Below are 7,963 nucleotides of genomic sequence, written 5' to 3'. Positions count from 1 at the left end.
AAGCAATAATAACATTAATGAAATAAAATAAAAACAAGCAATAATAAAAATTAATGAAATAAAATAAAAACAAGCAATAATAACATTAATGAAATAAAATAAAAACAAGCAATAATAACATTAATGAAATAAAATAAAAACAAGCAATAATAAAAATTAATGAAATAAAATAAAAACAAGCAATAATAACATTAATGAAATAAAATAAAAACAAGCAATAATAATATTTAATGAAATAAAATAAAAACAAGCAATAATAAAAATTAATGAAATAAAATAAAAACAAGCAATAATAAAAATTAATGAAATAAAATAAAAACAAGCAATAATAAATATTAATGAAATAAAATAAAAACAAGCAATAATAAATATTAATGAAATAAAATAAAAACAAGCAATAATAAATATTAATAAAATAAAATAAAAACAAGCAATAATAAAAATTAATAAAAAATAAAAAGCAATAATAAAAATTTAAAAATTAAATAAAATAAGTATTTTATATATTTAAAAATAATTTTAAAACCCCAAAAAACCAAGGCAGACCTAATGGCCACTGACTCAGCTTTCCTCCTCCGCCTCCTCCGCCCCAATTCTCCCTGGCCCCCTGGACTAAGTTTCAGGCACCCTTCCTCCGTCTCCTTGCTCCTCCTCCTCCTCTGTAGGGAGGTGCGCGCGCGCGCGCGGAGGGAAACAGGAAAGGCAGGCGCGTGCGTGCAGGGAGGCAGGGAAGGCAGGCGCGCGCGCAATGAGCAAAGCAGGGAAGGCAGGCGCGCGTGCGCACGGAGGGAAGTGGGGAAGGCGCGCACGCTGCCCCTGGCCCCTGCTGGGGCCTGGGCGGCGTGCAAGCCCTCCCAGTGGGGCGCGGTGGCGGCGGCGCTTCTGCCGCCCGCCGAGAAAGAGGAGGAAGGCGGAACCGGAGGAGGAGGTGGGTTGGCGCCGCAGCAGCTGCGTTAGCAGCAGCGGCAATGGCTGGAGTGGCCCCCAAACCGGGAACAAGTCACGGGTGGGGGCCCAAACCGGACCGGGACCGGGAGGGGCTCCCCGAAACCGTGAATGGCACGGGGGCCACCGGGTTATGGCAACCCTAGTAGTGCAGTATTATCAAGCCCAGGCAACAGAATTTCTAAGATTATCCTCAAGCATGATCTAAATTTTTGCCTTTTCCTCCTACTTCTGTTTTCATTCACACATATATACGCAAACAGCTTTGTCTGTTTCAAATGTCTTAACAGGATCTTCCTACAATGGACAATATCACACTACACCACGCCTGCACAACATATGGCCCGGGGGCGCATGCACCCGCCAAAGGATTTTGGGAGGCCCATGTAGATGTAGAACAACTTCAAGGCTCCTCTGCTGCTCAGCCTTCTCCTGAAGAGAAGACCATGTGGAGGAGGAGGAAGAAGGCTGGACGCTCACCCTACAAAGCTCCTCTGCTGCTTGGCTTTTTCCTGAGGAGAAGTCCAGATGGAGGAGGAGGAGGAGGAGGATGGGCAAATGCCAGCCCCTCGAGGCTTCTCCTCTGCCTTTCTCCTGAGGGCAGTGGTGGAGGAAGAGGGGCAAACGCTCACCCCACATGTCTGCTCTGTTGCTCAGCCTTCTCCCAAGGAGAGTCTGGATGGAGGAGGAGAAGGATGGGCAAGGCTCCTCCGCTGTTCAGATTTCTCCTGAGGAAAGGGTCGGGCAAAGGAAAAGGAGGGCAGAATTAATATTCATAATCTTATTAATTAATTAGTTAATTAAAACCTATCTGCGGCCCGAAGAAGTTTGGCCTATTTTAATTACGGCCCCTTCCTACTGCCAAGTTGTGCAGGTCTGCACTACACTGTTACAGTGCCATTGTTCCACTTTAACTGCTACGGCTGCCTCCTGTGGAAGCCTGGGATTTGCAATTTAAGGAGGCCTAAGAGCTCTCTGGCTGAGGATTCTAAATGTAAACTATAAATCCCAGGATACCACAGGAGGCAACCATTGCAGTTAAAGTGGAGTAATAGCTCTATAACAATGTAGTTTTATGGGTATGGAATTAGCTAGTGGTGGCAACTGGGATTTTATTTTCCCCAGCTTTGCACTATGTATAATATTTTAAAAGTGAGGTCCTCAGTCTTGTGAGGACTGTGTGGATTTTGAACTGTGAAAGTGATAGCAAGAGCAATAGCAAGTACTTTTCTATACCGCTTATCAGTGCACTTAAGGACTCCCTAAGCAGTTTACAATGTGTAAGCTAATTGCCCCCAACAAGCTGAGTACTCATTTTAGCCACCTCGAAAGGATGCTAGCCTGAGTCGAGCTTGAGCCCTACCTAGGCTGGTACTGAACTCACAACCTTACAGTTGCTGAGTGAGTCGCTGCAGTGCAAGCTAACCACTACATCACCAGGGCTCCTGTGTGCATGTATAAAAATGGCTGCCACAAAGGGTTCCCATTCACAAAATGGCTGCCATAAGTAGTGTAATACTCCCCTCACGCACACATTTCCTGAAAGAACAAGTAATGCTAAAAAAAAAAAAGAAAGGAAAGGAAAAATACTCAACAATTTGAGTAATATGAAAGAACATTTGAGGTCAAGATTCCAAAATATAAAACCACTCTTTGCATATTGTAGTTCAGTGATGGTGAACCCTTTACAGATTGAGTGCCCAAACTGTCCCAGACCCCACTTATTTATTGTAAAGTGCCACGTCCCACTGGCTTTCTAGTAAGAAACTCTGGCAAACTCTTTGCTAGGGCGATAGCACATGTACCCACAGAAAGGGTTCTGAGTGCCACCTCTGTGCCATAGGTGGCTGACACTTTACTTTGCAATATGCTAATGTTCCCCAAGCGAGAAAAGTACTTTAACTATAAAGATTTGTTGTTGTTTTTTTAAAAAAACCCAAAATTAACAAGATTAAGCAGGGCAGGGAACCTAGTGGGTGCTAAGGGAGGGGTAAGTACAGTAGTGCCTAAGGACAACACATAATCTTCTATACAGTATTTGAGATTACCAAAAAGTGCAAAGAAGCATCAGATGCAATCTCTCCTTTTTGTGATACTCTTCAAGATTAAAACAGAAAGAAGCAATCTTTATAAAATTCCTGAGAACACCCCTTCCATTCCAGCTCCTGAAACATTCTTCTTCAAAAAACCTGCTTAAGACAAAATTGAAGAAGGCCAGAAAAGTGTGCAAAACCTAGCAATTATGGTTGCTAAGTATACTTTGGGGTGGTACGGGAACATAACATTGTTTGCAGCAAAATCTGTAAATATTTTAAAGCAGTAATATGCTTTGAGAAGGTCCTAGAGCTAGAAATCTTCCTGAAGTGTTCTATGCGTCCTCAGAAACAAGACTCACAGAAACTATAATGCGCTGCACCACAGCTGAATGGCACATTTTATAGATCTCAGTGCCTATCACAATAATTTATGGTATTATGTGATTTGGATTTCATTTGGTAGTGATCAGCTCATGCACTTCTTGACTGAGGTTTTCATTACTTTCATTTTGGCAAATATATTAATTAAATTGTCAAGACAGTTTCCCAACAAGCTGCCTTTCTACTGAGAGCATAATAAAGTGGTTGAGCCTCTTTTGTCCTGTCCTAGTTTTCAGACAAGCCATTACTAGTTCCAGGTTGCTAAAAGCATGCTTGCTTGATGCAGCCAACAAGGGGATGCAGCTAAACATTCTTAGGGTAATGCATATTTGTGCAAATAGTTTTACAACCCACTGAAAACAAAACAAAACATTGGTTCAAGGCCATCATATTAATTATATATTGTATGAAGGCAATTCATATAGGGATAGGCTGATCTGGGTGTTAACATTCTTACAATGGATATTGGTGTCTTATTCTCATCCAGGGCTGCCGCAATTTCCAAAGGACAGCCCTGTTAGCCTTTTGTGGCAAAATAAAACAGTGGTATCCATGACACCTTATAGATTAAAAAATTGCTGTGGCATAAACTTTCTTGGATTTCAGCCAATTTCACTGAATTCATGAAAAGTTATCTACATGTAGTATGTATGCCAACATTGCACAGATGAAAACTGGGACACCTGCGTATGCAAGGAATCTTGTAGCAAGTATGAGACTAAATGAGCAAAAGAAGTTGTAGCATAAGGTTTCATAGACTTGGTCTACTTTGGAGTTTATCAGACAAGGGATATTGGAAGTATAATCCAATGGCAATCCTAACGCAATCATGGGGTTTAATGTTATTGCGTGATAGACTGCCACACACAATTTCGGGCAAGGGGAAGTCAGTCCAAACGCAATCATGGGGTTTCACGTTATTGTGTGAGAGGTGATCACACGCAATTTCGGGCAATGGCAAGCTATTTTCGGGCAATGGGAAGTCAGTTCAAATGCAATTTGAATTCACGTAAATTCGCTGAACTAGTGAATTTAAGTGAATGCGTTCTGGCCCCACTTTCTTCTCATTCAAAATTAAGATAAATTCCTCCCATGTGATAATGTCCTCTGTCAGATGCATGGAGACTGAGGAAGTACAAAAGCTTATGCTACAATTTCTTTTGCTCAGTTAGTCTAAAAGGTGCTACAAGATTCTTTTGCATACTGATACTGCAGACAAACGCAGCTATGGTGCTGAATTCTATCCCATTGAGACACATGGTTAAGCAACATCTGAGTGTGGTCAAGATGGCAAAAGTTAACAGTGAGGAAGAACACTCTAGGTAGGAGAGGCTGCATTGAGGTCAGGTGATAATTCAAATTTAGAAAGTATTGACAGTAATGTTCAAGTGAGGCAGTGGTTAACATCTAACAGACTTGGCCAGTGCTGCTCAAAGTGGCAATCCCTGGACTGTGCCAGTGCTTGAGCCATTGGCTACCCCTGATGAGTTTCTAGGAAAGAAAGTAAATCACCAGGGAACAAATACAGCACTGGCCTCTGGCACACTGACAAAAAATGTCATTGCTGGTCCCTCAAATCCAGTGATATAGACTTGAGTCAACTAACTTGGACTCAAGTCACTTCAATGACTCCACAATAAATGACCACACTAACTTAACCTGACTTGCAACTTGCAAAATTTTTATTGACTGACTTGCTGGCCTTGGCTCAGTAACATAATACATGCATAAGATTTTATGGAGAGGAACAGCAAATGTGTTAAGCAATGGGCTTGAGATAGAAGGATCCTTCTAAAACTTTTCAAAAGCTTTAAAAGGCTCTCCCAACGTGTAGTGGGGATAGGCTGCTGGGTAGATCTCAACCCCCCCCCCCAATCCCAAAGCATGGGATGCATTTCTGAGGAGAGCAGCAAATGTGTTAGGCAAAAGGCTTGAGGGGGAAGGGTTGAGATCTGCTTGGCAGCTTGCCCCCATTGCACATCAGAAGATCCTTTTGAAGCTTTGCCCAAGAGCAGCAGGCAAGACTCACCCCCAGAGTGTGGGACATGTTGCTTGGAGAACAGCAAATGCTTTAGGCAGTGGGTGTGAGGCTGAAAGATCTTTGTACTGTACAACTTTTCTTAGCACCAGCAGGCAAGGCTCATCCCCACCGTGCAGGGCTCATTTGCTGTTCTCCTCTAAGACACATGGCCTACACTCTTGGGACAAGTCTTGCCTGCTGTTCTAGAAGTGAATGACGCCAGACTTTTCTCCCAGTGATGGTACTGGCTGTCAGGATACAAAAAACTTTCTGCACTGACATGTTCCCCTCAGCAGCCACATCAGGAAATAAACCTGTCCCTCAGAGCACTTGCAGCATGATCAACACCAAACACCTCCACTCTCAATACATTATAGATAAACATTCATCCACTCTTTTGACCATCTTAAATTATAACTGGAACCTACTGGCTAAAAGAGCAGACTATGTGGAGAATATACTGTTTCTGGGTATGTATGTGTATATATATATATATATATATATATATATATGTTTTTAAACCTAACTTTACACACATCTTCTTGATTTTCTAGTTATTGAAACTCCACACCCACATCTTCCTCCTCCTTTTCTTCCTGTTAAAGTTGGCTTGACTTGAAAGTATTTTGCAAGGACTTGAGACTTGGAGTAAGAGACTTGAATGTATCACTGCTCACATCAGGGAGCCTCAGAGGCCCTGTCCTAGAACATTTCCCAGAATAATTTGCAACACACAAAGGCTCCAGGGTAAAGAGGCAGGATTCCCTCTTTTATTTCTTTATCCATTCCCTAGGCAAAGTCTATTCACAAACGGGTCTCTGAAGAGTTCACTATATCCCTTCTTTCATCCCTTTTTTAAAAATGCAGAACTTTGTATGTCATCATCCTCATCTTCACTGTGCTAGACATTACTCATTACTCTTTGCTTATGAATTGCACCATAAAGGCAGACTCGGTTTTATATATATAAATAAATAAGGGATCATTGCAAGTATTAGCATATTTACTCTGTGGACACTGGGTGTGTGTCCCACCTAAATATCCAAATACGAGGAGGAGGGAAATGTTAGCAAAACATGTTATTACTTTCCTGTTGCTATTCAGCTACTCCCCTATCACTCAATCGACCAGTGGGCAGAATGCTATGCTAAATGAGAAAATGGTACCCCTCACAACTTGAAGGCACACAGCAACAACAAAACTTCTAAGCACTGCAGCGACACAATGCAGAAGGGCATCAGGGAAGAGCAATATGGGAATCTGGGAAGCTGCTGGACAGACCCAGCTTTATGTCCTCTATGCATACTCATCCCACAGGGTTATGGGCAGGGCTCCCAAGCCAGGGGAAATTATTTGATCTGAGGTGATAATCGAAATTAAGTGGCCCAGAGAACACCGTCAGGGAAAGGCATACACACAATTTGTTGTTGTGTGCCTCCAAGATATTTTTGACTTATGGTGACCATAAGGCAAACCTATCATAGGGTTTTCTTTGCAAGATTTGTTCAGGGGGTGTTAGTGTTTAGATCAAAGGACTTAATAGTGCCAGTCTATTCCACTTTAGTCAGGCCTCACCTGGAATACTGTGTCCAGTTCTGGTCACCACAATTCAAAAAGGATATTTACAAGCTGAAGTGTGTCCAAAGGAGGGCATCCAAACTGGTGAAGGACCTGGAAACCATGCATTATGGGAGAGATTTGGGGAGTTGGGTATGTTCAGCCTAGAGAAGAGATGGTTAAGAGGTGATATGATAGCATTGCTCAGGTATTTGAAGGGGCGTCACATTGAGCATGGGGCAAGCTTGCTTTCTACTGCTCCAGAAAATGGACCCGGAGCAACGGATGCAAACTGCAAGAAAAGAGATTCCAGCTCAACATTAGGAGGGGGTGCTTTGATTGTGAGATCCTGCATGGCCCTTGAGGTCTCTTACCACTCTATACTATGATACTCTAAGCCTGAGAAAGTGTGCCTTGCCCAGTATTTGTGCATGTGGTGTGTGCTCCAAGCTACGTCCAACTTATGGCAACCCTGAGGTGACCCTATCATATTGTTTTCTTGGCAAGTTTCTTTGGAGGGGGTCGGCCATTGCCACCCTCCGAGGCGGAGAGTGTGTGACTTGCAGCACAAGGCCACCCAGTGGGTCTCTATGCTTGGGTAAGCCACCCAATGGAACCCTGGTCCCCAGAGTCATAACCCAACACTCAAACACCATGGTTGTCGCGGATTGTATAGTGAACACCACTTTATTAACCATTTCTTGTTTGTTGAACAAGAGTGACAGGGCTCCTTGCCACTCAAGGAGAGAAGGGGAGTAACCAGTCTCAAAGGCTGCAGAGGTAATCAGTTTTGACACTAGTTTGGCCATCATGGCTCCATGCGATGGAATTCTGGGAATGGCAGTCGGTTGTGGCCCCTGACACTAAGTTTGGCAAATATGGCAAACCGAAGTGGTGTCAAACCAGATTATTTCTTCAGTGTGTGGAGGGAACACAAACTGGAACGAGGGGAGACTTGGGGGAAGGGGAGTGAGAGACAGGCAGCCAAACTCTTGTGGAGACAAGCTTTTATTGCAACTGCGCT

General features: G+C 42.9%; 1 protein-coding gene across 1 annotated transcript in view; it reads left to right on the top strand.

Annotated features, from left to right (window-relative positions):
- Window positions 1–7,963, top strand: part of LOC121926305 (acyl-CoA (8-3)-desaturase-like) — a 575,266-nt gene that overhangs the window by 401,139 nt on the left and 166,164 nt on the right. The window lies entirely within an intron of this gene.

Source organism: Sceloporus undulatus, chromosome 1 (assembly GCF_019175285.1).
Source record: "Sceloporus undulatus isolate JIND9_A2432 ecotype Alabama chromosome 1, SceUnd_v1.1, whole genome shotgun sequence".
Lineage (NCBI taxonomy): Eukaryota > Metazoa > Chordata > Lepidosauria > Squamata > Phrynosomatidae > Sceloporus > Sceloporus undulatus.
This window is presented reverse-complemented; position numbering and strand designations above follow the sequence as displayed.